Here is a 15817-nt window from a genome sequence, read left to right as displayed (position 1 = left end):
GAGGAAGGGCTGTGTGATAACACTGACATGAGGTTCACAGCCAAGCAAAACGGACTGTGAAGATAGATGTCAAGTGAGTGGCTATCTTTGCAGGGGGGAGGGGTGACTGGGAGGTGCGTGATGAACACTCTTGGGGTGTTGGTAACATCCTACGTTTTAATCTGGGGGGCAGTTATGAAGATGTGTTCACTTTGCAAAAATTAATCAGATTTGTGTACTTTGGCCCGGCCAGCGTGGCTCAGTGGTTGAGCGTCGACCCAGGAACCAAGAGGTCATGGGTTCGATTCCTGATCAGGGCACATGCCCAGGTTACAGGCTCAATCCCCAGTGTGGGGTGTGCAGGAGGCAACCCATCAATGATGTTTCTCTCTCATCAGTGTTTCAATCTCGCTATCCCTCTCCCTTCTTCTCTCTCTAATAATCAACTTAAAAAAAAAAAAAGATGTGTGTACTTTTATCGTATGCATATTATATATATTTCAATTAAAAATTTACTTTTTTCTATTATTTTATTTTTCAATTATAGTTGATATTCAATATTACATTAATTTCAGGTGCACAGCACAGTAGTAAGACATTTATATAATTTATTAAGTGATCCCTGATAAGTCTAAAATATAAAATACCCGGTAATGAATTTAATCAAGAAGGTAAAAGACCTGTACTGGGAAAACGATAAGACATCACAGAAAAAAACTGAAGAAGATACATGGACACTTGTACTGTGCTCAGAGATAGGAAGAATTAACACCATGAAGATGCCCCTACTACCCAGAGCAATCTATAGATTCAATGCAATCCCTATCAAAATAACAATGGCATTTTTCACAGAACTAGAACCAATAATTCTAAAATTAATATGGAATCTCAAAAGACCACGGATAATCATAGCAATCTTGAAAAACTCGAACAAAATTGGAGGTATCATGCCACTTAATATGAAACCACACCACAAGGCCTTCGTAACTCAAAAGCATGATACTGGCATAAAACAACACATGGGTCAATGGAACAGAATGGAGAGCCCAGGAAACAAACCCACACCTATACGGTCAATTAATATTTGACAGAGAAGACGAGAACACGCAGTGGGGTAAAGACAGTCTCTTTCATGGTGTTGGGAAAACTGGACAGATACACGCAAAAAAACCCAAACTAGACTATTACGCCATAGACAAGAAAAAACCCCTCAAAATGGATTAAAGACCTAAATGTAAGACCCCAATCCATACACTCTTAGAAGAAAACATAGACAGTAAACGCTCCGACGTGGCTCTTAGGCATTTCTTTGGATGCATCTCCTCGGGCAAGGGAAACAAAAGAAAAACAAATAAATGGAACTACAGCAAACTAAAAACCGTTTGCACAGCACAGGAACCCATCAACCAGGGCAGTTTATAACTATAAACGGTTCATGTTTAAACAGTTTACTTTTAAAATATGATTATGTCAATGGTCTGTAGCAGAGGTCAGCAAACAGTAGTCCCTGGGTGAAATCTGGCTCACTACCTGTTTTATAAATAAAGCTTTATTGGGACACAGCCACGCCTATTTATTACTGTTGTCTGTGGCTGTTGATGCACAACAAGGAGAATAGTTGTGACAGAGGCGGGACGGCCCGCACCCCTAGCATACGTGCTGTCTAGCCTTGCACAGAACACGTGTGTGGACCCCTGTTCTAATGCACAGCAATTAGGGGCCTCGTTCTACCCTTTGGCACGTTTTAGAGAAGCGTCAGGACTGTTTTCCAAGGAAAATGTGGGCTCTATTGAGAGTCAGTCCTTCATCCCACCCCCCTGCAAAATTGGGGTGCCTTCTATTAGCCATAAACCCCATTGGGTTTAATGCTTTAAGTGCCATAGCAGGCCCAGTCAGTGTGGCTCAGTGGTTGGGCATCGACCTGTGAACCAGGAGGTCACAATTCGATTCCAGTCAAGGGCCCATGACCAGGTTGTGGGCTCAATCCCCAATGGCAGGGGGGTCGGGGGGTGGGGGGTGCAGGAGGCAGCCAATCAATGATTTTCTCTCATTATTGATGCTTCTATCTCTCTCTCCCTCTCCCTTCCTCTCTGAAATCATTACAAATATATTTTTAAAAAGAGAAACTTTCTAAAGGAAAAAAAAGGATTCCATAGCAGAAGTCCAGCCCCATCCGGCCTTCCAGTGATTCTCAAATAATTTGATTTGCTTTGAATTTTCCTTTCTCATTCTGCTTTTAAATATTACAATCATTTGAATTACAAAAGTAATACATATCTTTTGTAACAATTCAGACAGCAAAGAAGTGTCTAAAATAAAATTAATAGTCTTTTCACTCTTCTCCAATCCAACTCCCCAGTGCAATCACTGTTAACAATTTGGTATAAATGTTCCCGTGCTCTTTTCCTTATTTATAAAAACATATAGAAACGCACTTCCTTTTATTTTTTAAACAAAAATAGGATCACACTTGCTCTTACCCTCTTTAACAAGGCGTTGCGGGCATATCTCCCAGTCAGCATGTACACTTCTATTTTATAATTCTTACTAGCTGCCCTGTATTCCTTCATAGAAATGGATCACCATTTGTTCAACCATTTTCCTGTTAGCGTACATTCTGATTGTTCGCGGGTTTGCTTGTTTTTTTAACTATTAACGCATGGTGCTGCAATAAGCTTCATATATTTATGTCTTTACATACTGGCATTTTCATTTCTGGTGGATATACTCCCGGAAATGGAGCGGTGGGCCACAGTTTAAATTTTCCAAAATACCAGCAGTTGACTTTCTGCAGCATTCTAATAATCCACAGCCCTCCCCCGGTGGTGTTCGGGAGGACTGGCTTCCTTGCACCCTCTCCAGCTCTGGATGTTACACATATTTTCCGTTTTTGCCAATCTGATGGGCAAAAAATAGTATCTCATTTGCATTTCCCTGACAAGTGAGCCAGAGCATCTTTTCATATGTTTATTGGCCATTTGCATTTCTGCGGCTCTGAGTTCTGCAGCCTTGGCCCCCCGTTACTCCTGGGTTATTGGTCTTTTTCTTACTAATTTGTAGGATTGTTTTATCAATTAGGAATATTAACTCTATCTTCATTCTATGGCTGCAAGTATTCTATTTGTTTATTTTAGGTGTGTTTTTTTTTTCATGGCTCTACTTTTGATTAAAATAAATTTAAATTTCTGTCTCTCTCCTCCACACCCCCCGCCCCCACCCCCAACCTAGGTTCTTGCTAAGAATATCACTAAAACTGTTTGCTTCTCAATTCCTATCAGCATCTCAGCTGGGAGGAATCATGTATGTGGAGCTTTGTTGAAAGCACTGGTTCTCCAACATGTTCTAAATTTAAGTAACAGGAATGCACACCCCTGCCACTTTCTGGCTTTGGGTTGTTTTTCCCCAAACACTTCCTTAGGTAGATCAAAGAGAGACTGCCCAGGCTGAGCTGGGTCTGGGGGCTTAGCTCTTGGTCTGCAAAAAGCTCTCTCTAGCAGCCCCGAGGCACCGGGAGAACCGCGGTGCTCCTGGGAACCTAGTTTGAGAATCGTTCGTTGACCTAAAGTCTCTGCAGCCCCTCCATTTATTTAATCAGTTTTCTACAGGGTGTTCCATAGCATATTAAGTAGGATATTAACGACCGCTTTGTGGAGAAAGGACCCTGGGAGTGTTCTGCGCCCGCCCAAGTGCGGCACGCTGTCCCTTCCGAGCTGGACCCCACTTTGCTGCCTTGACGTGGACAGGCCAGTGTACCAACAGACAGGAACTGGACAAAGGGGACACGCACCCTCCGTTTCTGCTCAGGTGCGAGGCCAGAGCAAACAGACAGCTATTGCCCTGGCTGCTCCCGCCGTCTGCGGAAGGGGCGGCTCTTGAGTTCTCTGACTGGTCCGAGCAGGTACTGCTCCTTTGGCGACCCGGGTTCCCGACAACCAAGGGACTTGTCTGATGTCTGCAGGGGCGACCGCAGGGAAATGGGTGTGGGACTCCTTTGTACTTTCTCAGGGGCAGAGCTTGTGGCTCTTGGCCCATTCAGTCACACGCCCCTTGTGCCTTATTTGGAATTTGGAAGGACATTTTGGGGGGGACGGGGGGTGGGGGAGAGTCATACCTATAAAAAAGAGCAAGTATGAGGGAGACGAAGGTGCTTAGGCAGGAGATTTGTAGAGATTACTTTCTTTCCTTTCAAGAGAGGACAAGGGACAGAAATGCTGGCTTACCTTGTGTAAGGACAGCGGTCTGCCACTCCCATCTGTTCTCGGGAGAAAGAGAAACTCTTCGCATGGGAGGACAGTGGACTAGGTGCCATTTGGAGACGGTCCCTAGGCTCTTGCACAGCAGTGGCAAAGGAGCTTGGGAAATGCTGGGCTTCTTACTGCAGGACTTCTCAGAGCCTTTAAGACGCTAGAGTTCTCTGCGAAGTTCCAAGAGGAAGACATGGGTGGGGTTCCCCCCTTCCTTGACCACAGAACCCTTTTGGGGGAGCATCTCCGGGGCTGGATTCCATCGTACACCCTGTTAGAAAGCTGGGCCAGATAATCTTACATGTGCCTTGAGAGAAAACCAGATTCTCAGAGAACTGCAGCCTTTAATCCGGCGGTTCTCAACCTGTGGGTCGCGACCCCTTTGGCGGTCGAGCGACCCTTTCACAGGGGTCGCCTAAATACATCCTGCATATCAGATATTTACATTATGATTCATAACAGTAGCAACATGACAGTTATGAAGTAGCAATGAAAATAAATTTATGGTTGGGTGACAGCATGAGGAACTGTATTTAAAGGGCCAGAAGGTTGAGAACCACTGCTTTAATCCATTTGTTTCGGCCACTTTTAGGTTTGTTTGTACTGAACTTCCCTTCACCTGCCTGGAGGGACACTGTGACATTCACTGAATAGAAAACTCATGGTTCAAACTTGCTATGTCATTTTTATTGTGGGCAGGTTGCAGTTTTACACAGCCCATACACGCTGTGGCTTCCAAGCTATCGGTTCACTGATATCTAATGCAGTGAATTTTGTAGCTGCTTCTAGTTCCCTCTTTGCCTTTGCTGCCAGGATGCTCAAACCAGATTTCTGGGCCACTACCAGGAATGGTATAGAAATCTGTGGTATATATTTTGGATACGGATCGTACCCTTTATTCCAACATAGTTTTCCTACCTTTAATTTCACTTAGTCCCCTTTCCTTGTTTTAAATTTTTTTAGTTTGTCATATTGGTGTACGTACGTAAGCCACCTTCTCATCGTTTGTTAATGTAGTGGGGCATAATAATTAAGTAAATACATCCCTACGTACATATTTCAACCAGCACATCTTCCATGCTTGCTGTCTGCAAGGAGCTCGCTAGGGCCCCCGGGACATAGAGGTGAATGGGTTGTGTCCCTCGTCCCTGAAGGACTTACCGTGTTGCTAGTGAAACAGACTAAGCAAATCGCCACAGTCAGTGAGCAGAGCATATGTGGTCCCTGCGGCCTCGTGTTAAGTCATAGAGAAGCGTGTTTAAAGTGCTCTGGATACGCTGGAGAGGCTGCAAAGAGACACCGCGCGGAGACAGGCAGAGCTGCTCGGACCCCAGGCCCTGCGGCTCCCAGGGGCTCCCAGCTGTCGATGCCTTCCAGCACCAGCCTCCGGAAAGGTGAGCGAGCAAGCCTTCCGGCGGCTCCGGCCCCAGCCTCAAGCACCCCAGTTATCACCAGGTGGACGAGGCACCTTCAAGCCCTAGCCAAAGGACAGGTGTGCAAGCGAAATACATTTGTTGTTTTGAACGAAAAAGAAGGAAAGTGCTATGTGAGCCCAGTGAAGGAGCAAAATCTTTGTGGGGAAAAGGGGGCGGAGTGTTGGGAAGAAGAGCTGGGCTGAGACCACGGGCGGGCGAGGCTCAGTGCACTTGCTCACAGCTGAAATGCTATGCAGAACTGTGCACAGGAGTCGGGGCCTTTCTTTTGAGATGAGGGTTCGTGGCTCTCATCAGAGTTCATGACCCACAAAGGGTTAAGACCCGCTGCTTGGAAAGGCAGAGTAGACAGCTGCCAGGAGAACAGAGAATGGGAAGAAATGCACAAAGTTGTGGAAGCATCGGAGTCACTTTTGGCAAATATCTAGGGTAGAAGTGACCGGACATTCAGTCACTCACTGAATCATTCTGTCGTTGGAGAATTCATTGAACACCTACTATGGGCCATGCATTGTGCTTGGCGTCAGAAATGCAGCAGGGAACATGCCATTTGTCCCTTACGGACCTCACAGGCTCTAGACCAGTGGTTCTCAACCTTCCTAATGCCGTGACCCCTTAATACAGTTCCTCATGTTGTGGTGACCCCCCAAAACATAAAATTATTTTCGTTGCTACTTCATAACTGTAATGTTGCTACTGTTATGAATCGTAATGTAAATATCTGATCTGCAGGATGGTCTTAGGCGGCCCCTGTGAAAGGTCGTTTGACCCCCAAAGGGGTCGCGACCCACAGGTTGAGAACCGCTGTCCTAGACACTTCCCCAGAAGGCTGTCCTGATCCCACATCTCTTTCCTACTGACTGGGGAGACTCCTCCAAAGTCTGCTGTTCTTCCTAGAAGTATTTAGGCTCCATCTTCTTCTCTCCCTCCTGCTCCACCTCCTTTTTTAACCTTATAGATCAGACAACAAGACACAAGTCACTAAAACCCTCCCAGGAAGTAATTTTATAACCTTATTTTGGTCTTTTCTCAATCATCATGAAAATACTACGATTTCTTTCTCGAATGGAAAAGAATGAATTCCACGAGGAACGAAAAGACTTCTTTCTAAGTTGACCCAGAGAATGGGCTTGGCTAAAACACGAGGCTGGAGGGAAACCGGAGCCGCCTCATGTGATGTGCGTTTACCTGACGATGATTTCAGTTAAAATCTTGATTGTGTACAGGCAGCACCTCTCAAGTCTCCAAACACCTGGGCACCATTGACAATTGTTTTTGCTTTTTTTTTTTCCTCTCTCTCTCTGCTCCCTCTCCCTTGCTTTCAACATTGTCCTCACGGCACACCAAGAGAGCTTTATTCTCAGTCATGAACGTGATTCCTGGTTTTATCACTGACTCATTCCTTTTTGCTTAAGTTAAAGTCAACGTCTGCCTCTGGCTATGATGGAGCAACTGGTACCAGACTTGTTTTCCAGCTGCACACAACTAGAAAGCTGGACAAAGTCCCATATACGCTACCTCAGATTTTCCATCTCTGAAATGGGTATGATTATACAAGACAGTAATGTTTGTGGAAAATTTCAAGGACCTCAGGTGACGAGTTTTGGCTTTGTAGACAGTACACACACACACAGTATCAGATCAGCCTCCAGGCAGAGTGGGGGCATCGGAATTTCATTAAAATAATCTAAGTGGAGAACATCTGGCTCCCCTACCTGTTGGTGCGTTTGTCTGTTATGTTTGGTTGGTAAACTAGCCTGCAGCCACCTCATGCTCACTCTTGAAACACAAAACATTCTCTCCCGGGCAAGGAGCTCCCAGCTCCAGGTGGTTATGAGTGGAGAAGGGGAATGGACACGTTTCGTTTCTTGCTCTGTTCACAGGACACAGGTTCAAGCTTGCCTTTCACCCCCAAGCGAGTTTTAGTCTCTGGAAGTCTTCCTTGAACATTGGCAGACTCAGGGAATCTGTTCCCGATGAGCCCTTCCCTGGTGTCTCTGGCCCGATGCAAAGTTTGTGCTGTTTGCATGTTGCCCATCAGGTAGAATTGTTGTGGGAAAGCCTTTCTGCGTTGCAGGGGAAGGTGGGCATGCCCGGGGAGAGAAGGCAGCTCTGCAGTCCATGCCTCAGTAGCAAAACACCACTGCATGGCTCTGAGTTCAAAGGCTAATCCCACTCGAAGATTTTGTTCTCTAATAAACATTGTCCAAGGTGCCTGACGTTATTTGCCTGCCCAGCAGCCATTTTCCTTTCTTCTGGAAAGAGCAACCCACTTTTGTTTTGGCAATCCTCCACCATCCGCTATCATCTGGGTAGTATCATTAATCAAAGTGTCTGTCTTGCCCTCCACTGGCCACGGGGTCAGCCCGTGCCTGTGGCTGAGCCAGGCTCTGCTCCCTGAAATGTGAGTCCTGAAGGACTCTCCAGGGCTGGAACTCATTCACTTGGTGCCTGTGCTCTGACCAGACGGTCTCTTAGTTCCCTGGGTCTCCGGAGCTGCTCTGGTCTCTGCCCCTTCCGAGGGCTATTCTTTGGCAATTGCTTCTGTTCTACGAATCCCCCGAGGCCCGTCCAATACATTCCTTTTTGCTTAAGTTAGTTAAAGTCAACTTCTGCCCCCGGCTACGATGAAGCAACGGCTCCAGACTTGTTTTCCAGCTGCACAAACTAGGGAGCTGGACAAAATGTACGAAACAAGTGTTTTCAGACACCAGACAATAGGCAGTGCAGGACTATGAGCCCTGGAAGGCAGGAGGCAGATGAAGTGAGCCTGGGATCACCTTGGCTTTCTGCCGGGAGGCACTTCATAGATGGTGGCACAGAGAGAAGAGTCCCAAGCAGAGAACAGCAGCCTCTCTGAGTGGAGGAGGCAGAGGTCAGCCTATGTGGAGGTTGAAGAAGCTAGAATTTATGGGGTCAAGTTCCAGAAAAAAAGGTGCTAGATAAAAAAAAAAATGCTAGAAATCTGTATAGGGAGCCCCTTAAGTCATTTGCCGGATACTACATTGCTCAGGCACTGGGTGAAATGCTACAAGGATGTCAAAGAACAAGTACTGTGGGTGTGTAAGCTGAATAGGTTCTAGAGCTCCCACAGGACTGGCAGGTGGGGGATCCACGTTTAGCAAGCCAGAATGGGGCTCACTGGACATCCAGGCCTTCATTAAAGACCACAGTGAAATCATTCCTTGGTAGCAGGGCTAAACTATCCTTAGAAGAACAACTCCTCTAGATCCACTCCCAACAAAACTTTTCTTAAAAGCCTCAAAAAATCAAGCTGACTGGTAAGTAACTTGACTGCCCACCAAACAACTTCAGAGGAAAACAACAAATCCAGATATTCAACCACATAACATGAACAATGTCTAGCATCCAATAAAGAAATTACTAGACACCTGGAGAAGCATGGACGTGTGAGCTATTACTGGAGAAATACCAGTCAATACAAGCATACCCCAAATGACAAGAAGATGTAATTAACAGACAAGGACTTTAAAACGGCTATTACAAATATGTTCAAAGATTTAAAAGAAAACATGAACATAATGAGAAATGGTAGATTTTTTTTAAAAAAAGAATCAAATGAAACTATACAGAGGAAAAATACACTATCTAAAATGAAAATTTTACTGGATAGGTTTAACTGCATATTAAAGATTGCAGGAGCAAAAAATGAATACACATGATAATAATAGAAACTATTCAAAAGGAGAGAAATACAGTAGAAAAAATGATCACAGTATCAGAGATCTTTGCAACAATATTACAAGGTTGACCCTACATTGTAGTTAGAGTTCCAGTAGGAGAAGAGGGCAAAAACAATGCCTGAAATTATAATGGCTGAAGATGTTCCCAAACTGATGAAAACCATAAAACTACAGATCCAAGAAATCAACAAATTTGAGGCAGGATAACACAAAAAAAACAAAATCAAATTACTGAAAATCAGCAACGAAGAGAAAGTCTTCAAAGCAGCCAAGATAAAATGACATATCACATAGTATGCACAAAAATAAGAAATATCTCTGATTTTTTTTTTCTTAAAAACAATGCAAGCCATAAGACAATGGTATGACATTCTTTGTTGTATTAAAAATAAAATAACAACTTTCAACCAAGAGTCTCTATCCAGTGAAAGTATCCTCAAAATACGAAGGTGAAATAAAAATGCGCTTCAGACAAACAAGAGGTGGCAGAATTTGCGAACATCAGACTTGCACTATAAGAAATATTCAGAGAAGTTCTTCCCAGGCTGAAGGAAAAAATGATGTCAGGAAACTCAGATCTACACAAGGAATGAAAAATGCCAGAAATTGTAAATATGTGAATCGCTAGAAAAGACTTGTATTCTTGCTTTTAAATCCAAGTGACCCAGAGTCGGACTGCCTTGGCATTTCAGAATGCAGAGACAGAGACAGGAACTGCATGGCTTTTCAGAAATCATCTTGTCTCTGAAGCAAGCATGACACATGCTAACCTCTGTTCGTTATGGACTGAGAATACCTGGTTCATTGTCATACTAACCTTTGTACTCATACATACTTTTTAAAAATATATTTTATTGATTTTTTACAGAAAGGAACAGAGAGGGACCGAGAATTAGAAACACCGATGAGCCCTAACCGGTTTGGCTCAGTGGATAGATAGAGCGTCGGCCTGTGGACTCAAGGGTCCCAGGTTTGATTCCAGTCAAGGGCATGTACCTTGGCTGCGGGCACATCTCCAGTGGGGGGCGTGCAGGAGGCAGCTGACCGGTGTTTCTTGCTCATCGATGTTTCTAACTCTCTATCCCTCTTCCTTCCTCTCTGTAAAAAAATCAATAAAATATATTAAGAAAAAAAAAAGAAACATCGATGAGAGAGAAACATCGATCAGCTGCCTCCTGCACACCTCCCACTGGGGATGTGCCCGCAACCAAGGTTCATGCCCTTGATTGGAATCGAACCCGGGACCCTTCAGTCTGCAGGCCGATGGCCTATCCACTGAGCCAAACTGGTTAGGGCCTCATACATATTTTTAACAGCATAAAAATCTACCAACTCTTTTATTTTACAGATGAGCCAAGCAGGGCCTTGAGATGGATGTGACCTCCCCAGGGCATGACCCCAAGGCCTAGGGGCATGAATCACACCCTCCGTTGCCTTCCTGGGGCCCAGGAGATCAGATCACAGCCCCAGGTTCAAATCACAGCTCGGCCACTTACTAGCAGTGCAGTTTAGAGCAAGTGATTAGATGTCTTTAAGCCTCAATTTCTTCTCATAAAATGGGACTAATCAGATGCTTTCCTCCTTGACTTGCTGAGATTATCACGAAAGATATCGGGAGAGTCAGGAGGCTTCTGTTCAGAAGTGACCAACTCAGACTATCTTGAGCATGAAGAGCATGTATTGTCTGGGAAGCTGGGAGGAACGGATGGCTTCAGGCACTGCTGCTTCCAGGAACTCAAACCATGTCGTCACGAAGCTCCATCTCTCGCCTCTGCTTTGCTCCGTTTTGTTCCCCTGAGCGTGGCAGAGAGAACCCACAGCAGCTCCAGGCTCACGTCCCACTTAGGCAGCAGAGCCAAGAAAAAGCAAATTTCTCTTTCCCAATAGTTTTAGCAACTATTCACTCTGATTAACCCACTTTGGATCCCACCCCCATCCCTGAACTAACCCCTGACTCTGATTGGCCAGACCTGGCTTGTACAGCCTCCTCTGGAATGTGGGGGCTGGGACAGAGGTGGTTTCCTAAAGGTACACTGGGATTCTGCCATCAAAAGTTTTGCCGAACTGCCAAAAGCAATAGACGTTTCCGACACGTCTATAAAGTACTGGACAGTAAGGCCTGCTGAGTATAGCCTCGTCCAAGCACAGCTTTGCATGTACTAACTCAATATTTACAACGGCACCGGGGGTGAGGTGGCGGGGGTGCGGGGGCAGGGAGGCTCATGGAAGCCCTCAGCTCATGAAGACCCAGCTTTATGATGGGTTTCCAGTTCCCAGCCTTGTGTGACCCCAGGAGGCGTCTCCGGTCCCCAGCTCCTACTGGAGAAAATTGCCGGCACTGTACCGTCAGCGTGGGCTTTCTTTCCTCCTCTGTTTTTGGCCTCTGGGAATTGCCCTGACTTCCCTAGAAACTCTGTTACACATTGAGAATAATTATTCTTTTCAACATCTCTATGTGTTTCATAGCACAATGGCCTCCCATTGTACAGATGAGGAAAGTGAGGCCCAGAAAGGTTAACTGCCTCACTCCAGGCCACACTGTTAAGCGAGTGGCAGAGCCGGTATTCAAACCATGCTCAGCCATCTCAGGAGACGGCGGCTGGTTAATGAGGTCACACACCTGGCCTCTGACAGAGTCTCATCTAGAACCAGCTTCTCCTTAGTCCAGGGGTGGGCAAACTTTTTGACTTGAGGGCCACAATGGGTTCTTAAACTGGACCGGAGGGCCGGAACAAAAGCATGGATGGAGTGTTTGTGTGAACTCATATAAATTCAAAGTAAACATCATTACATAAAAGGGTACGGTCTTTTTTTTTTTTAGTTTTATTCATTTCAAACGGGCCGAATCCGGCCCGCGGGCCGTAGTTTGCCCACGGCTGCCTTAGTCCCTGGAGTCCTCCAGGCACCCCTCCTACCTCCTGACCTCAATGCCCATGTCAGACAACTTGTGACAAAACGCTGTGAATGTTTCCACACTGGACGAGGGGAGAGAGTGGCGGGGGAGGTGGGTGGGAGAGTCCCGGCCAATGGAAGGCACGGGTGGCTCTAGCCATTTTCTCTGGCTGCCATGACAGCTCCTTGGTGTTCCTTGGCTTGTAATGCGTAACTCCAATGCCTGCCTCCGTCTCCCCCTGGTCTTTCCCTCTGTGGGTCCCATCCCCTGCCTCCCTCTTACAAGGACACCTGTCTTTGGATGCGGGGCCCACCAGGTAATGCACCTCATTTTGAGCTCCTTAGGTTCATTACGCCTGCAAAGACCCCTTTTCCGGATGAGGTCACATCTGCAGGTCCGGGGGTGAAGGGCCTGGGGCAGGGAGCAGGGGAGAAGCAGTTGGCGTGCCATGCGTTCCTTCTCCCGCTGTGGGCGAGGAGGAGAGCCGTGGGCTTGGCTCAGGGAGCCGGCCGGCCGCCGTGGGATCTCGACAGCGCCTCTTGTTTTGTATTTTTCTCTTTTGTTTTGAGGTTTTCTGCCCTCTTTTCTGGAAGGTGCACGATGCTCCGATGCTCTGCTCTGTGGTTATTTTCGCCCAACAGCTGTGTTTCCGGTGAGCAGCTGGGGGATGCTTCTGACTCAGCAGAACCCGCGCAGTAACCGTCAGGCAGCCGCTCAGGCGAGGCCAGAAATAAAGAAGCAGTTTCTAACCGGCCCCCTCCTTTCACTTCCCCACCCCGGGGCACCTTTCGAAAGTCTCCCAAAGCCCTTCTAAAAAACCGCGGCCGCCGTGCGCTGCGGGCCGGGCTGGCTGTGGCCGGGCCAGGCTTTCCGAAAACAGACGATTCCCGGCAAGGACCCTGCCAGGCCAGCCGGGGCCTGGGATGCCGCGGCCCCTCCCCGCGCGGCGTGTGTCTGACAAGTTTCCCACAGGTCTGAGCAGTGAAAGCGGGGGCGGCCGGGACTTCTGTGGTTTTCCAGGGTGTGGCCCTCGTCGCCGTCACCAGGCCCGGGTATCTGCGCTCTGCAGCTCTGCTCGCCTGCGTTTAAAAGGTGGTGATTTCACCCCGGGTCTGGGCTCCGCGGCTATGCATTTCTACCCCCCTGGCCCCGGATGGATTCTAGCCCCTGACGGACGCCTGGGGTGCTGGAGGCCCGCCCGCCCGCAGCAGGCAGGGCCCAGGCAGGGAATCGAGCGCTGAGAGCCAACCTCCCAGCATGCTGGTGCCTGCACGGGGCTCACGGAGGGCGAGACAGCTGCTGCTGAGCCTCGAGCTGCGGTTCCGAGAAAGAAAGGAACAAACAAATTTAGCTCCGTCCTACGCACCCTTCACAGCTGCGTATTGACCAAACAGAGAGAGGCCTCTGTGTCAACCCTGGCTTCTCGCTCTCTCCCAGGAGGTCTCCCACCACCCTTCACGAGGGACTTTTTAAGGTGGCAACTGCCCTTGGCCGCCCGTACCTCTGGGTGAGACAAGGCTGCCCAAGGAGCTCAAGGTCAAGGTCCCTGGTGCCTTTTGCCAGCCTGAAACTGAAACGAAAGGGTGCAGCCGACGTCTGCACCTGGGCCCCGGCTCCTAGATCGTCCCCGTCCTCCTTTGGGAGCCAGCGTGTGGGAAGCCCGAGCCACGTGCGGCGGCTCCCAGGCCAGCCTGTGGTTCCCGGAGCCATCCGTTCAATAGCACCGCGTGGCCATAAAGAACTCGCTGACTGGGTTTGCGAGTGAAGAGCCTGGAACGAAGCACCGAGGCGGTTTCGTGCGGCTCACCAGTTCGGATGGGTGTTCCCGTGGGACAGGAGGGATGAGCTGCGGACGCCCAGCCACACAGATCTGGGCTCAGGTCCTCGCTCACCACCTCAGGGCAGGCGCGTCTGGGCGCGGAGAGCTGTTTCCTCACCTGGAAGCGAGGTGCTGGCCTCTCGGAGCCTCGGTGCCTTCCCTGTGAACCGGCAACGATGACAGACGTTGTCATGAGGATTAAGGGACATTGTGTACTGAACACACGTGGCCCAGCTCCTGGCGTGCAGCGGGGGCGCATCGCGACTCTGTTCCACCCACTCGGGCCTGTTCCCCTTGCCTTCCGCCATAGCAGCCTCCTTGCTCTCCTCCTCTCTCTCCTCGCTGTAAGATTTGGGGTGTCAAAGTCTGACCATGAAGAGTCCCACACACCCCTGGCCACAGCGATTGGTTCCTGGATGTATGTGGGACCCGTGGGACACTCAGAGCCACCTTCAAGCATGTCGACTGCACTGTTGGGATGGAGAAAATCTTTACCCCGCGTTTCTAAATGGTCAGCTTTAAAACGTGGTGCTGCCGGTGGCTCTTTACGTAAAAGGGGAAGAATCTGCCTGAGAAGGGAGACAGTCCAGAGGGAAATAAACATGGAGGGACTGTGTCCTTGACCCTTTGCTCCAGCCATGCCGGAACCCATCCCCACCTCGAACCTCCCAGTTTTACGGGCCAGTACCTTCCCATTTGGGTGGGAGCTAGCTAGTCCGAGTGAGGTTTCTGCCTCTCGCAATCAGAAGAGTCCTGAGTAACACACAGCTCAGTAAAGGCCTTTGTGCATCTGCCTGTGCCTGACCCGCAGGCAGAAGACCGGCCGCTCAGCACCACCTCCAGGAGTGAGAGTCCGGGAGCCTCGACTCGCCGGCACCCTGATTCCCTCAGGCCCCTCTCGCAGGCAGGGAAGCACAGTAGTGACAGAGGGGAATGCAGGGGTTTGAGAGTAAAGCAGGTTGGGCTCAAATCACTTCTGTCACTCATCGGCTCTGAGACCTCGGGCAAGTAACTCCCTCCCTGCGATCCCGTTTTCCCATGGATGGAGCGGGATGGTTAGCCTACCTTGGAGTTGCAGCGTATATGGATACTGGATGCTAATGTCAGCGTGAAGGCACAACTGTCCATGAAAACCTAGATGCCTCCAAACATCCCACAGGCTCAGGTGCTCCCCAAGGACCACAGGTGAATCTCCCGTCCAGGGCGCCGGCAGTGCCGAGGCTGCGGAACCCTGGCCTAGCCTCACGCTCAGAGCACTCACTCCAGGAAAGGCTCAGGGACTGGGGGCCGCAGGGAGAGATTCCTCCAAGCCCTCGTGCAATTCCATTAATTAGTCCCTTACGTGACTCTCCCCTGTTTGCAACGTTTGGTCCCCGGATGTTCACACCGCTAGACGCACACTTCCCAATCGAGGCCACGCCTTCGGCATCTGCCTGTTCAAGGCCTGGCTTGTGCCTTCTCGTATTATCTTTTTTCTTCATCTACTGCTACCCCTTCTCACTGCCTCCCACGGGCGGCAACTCCAGTGCATTCAAAATAAATCCTCTCAACCCACTTTCCAATGCTTATGAAACGTATATAATGCTGTTCTTTGGGTGCATATTTTAGGTTTATGTCAATGGCATTGTGTCATAAATCTCAGTCTAGTTCCTGCCTTTTTTATTTCACACTGTATTTTTAGGCGATCCATGATGATGTATGCAAATGCAGTATATGTCTGCCTGCTGCCTCTTTCCCCATCATCT

The 15817-nt window shown here is 48.4% G+C and overlaps 1 long non-coding RNA gene across 1 annotated transcript; it reads right to left on the bottom strand.

Annotated features, from left to right (window-relative positions):
- Positions 1 to 12167: 12167 nt before the first annotated feature.
- Positions 12168 to 14247, bottom strand: LOC118678555. The gene is made up of 2 exons (XR_004974939.1): positions 13755 to 14247; positions 12168 to 13567 (listed from the first exon to the last, which is right to left on the bottom strand). It is a non-coding gene; the product is annotated as an uncharacterized LOC118678555 (long non-coding RNA).
- Positions 14248 to 15817: the final 1570 nt, after the last annotated feature.

Source organism: Myotis myotis, unplaced genomic scaffold, assembly GCF_014108235.1.
Source record: "Myotis myotis isolate mMyoMyo1 unplaced genomic scaffold, mMyoMyo1.p scaffold_m19_p_20, whole genome shotgun sequence".
NCBI lineage: Eukaryota > Metazoa > Chordata > Mammalia > Chiroptera > Vespertilionidae > Myotis > Myotis myotis.
The sequence above is the reverse complement of the archived record's forward strand: the minus strand, read 5'-3'. Positions and strand labels throughout refer to the sequence as shown.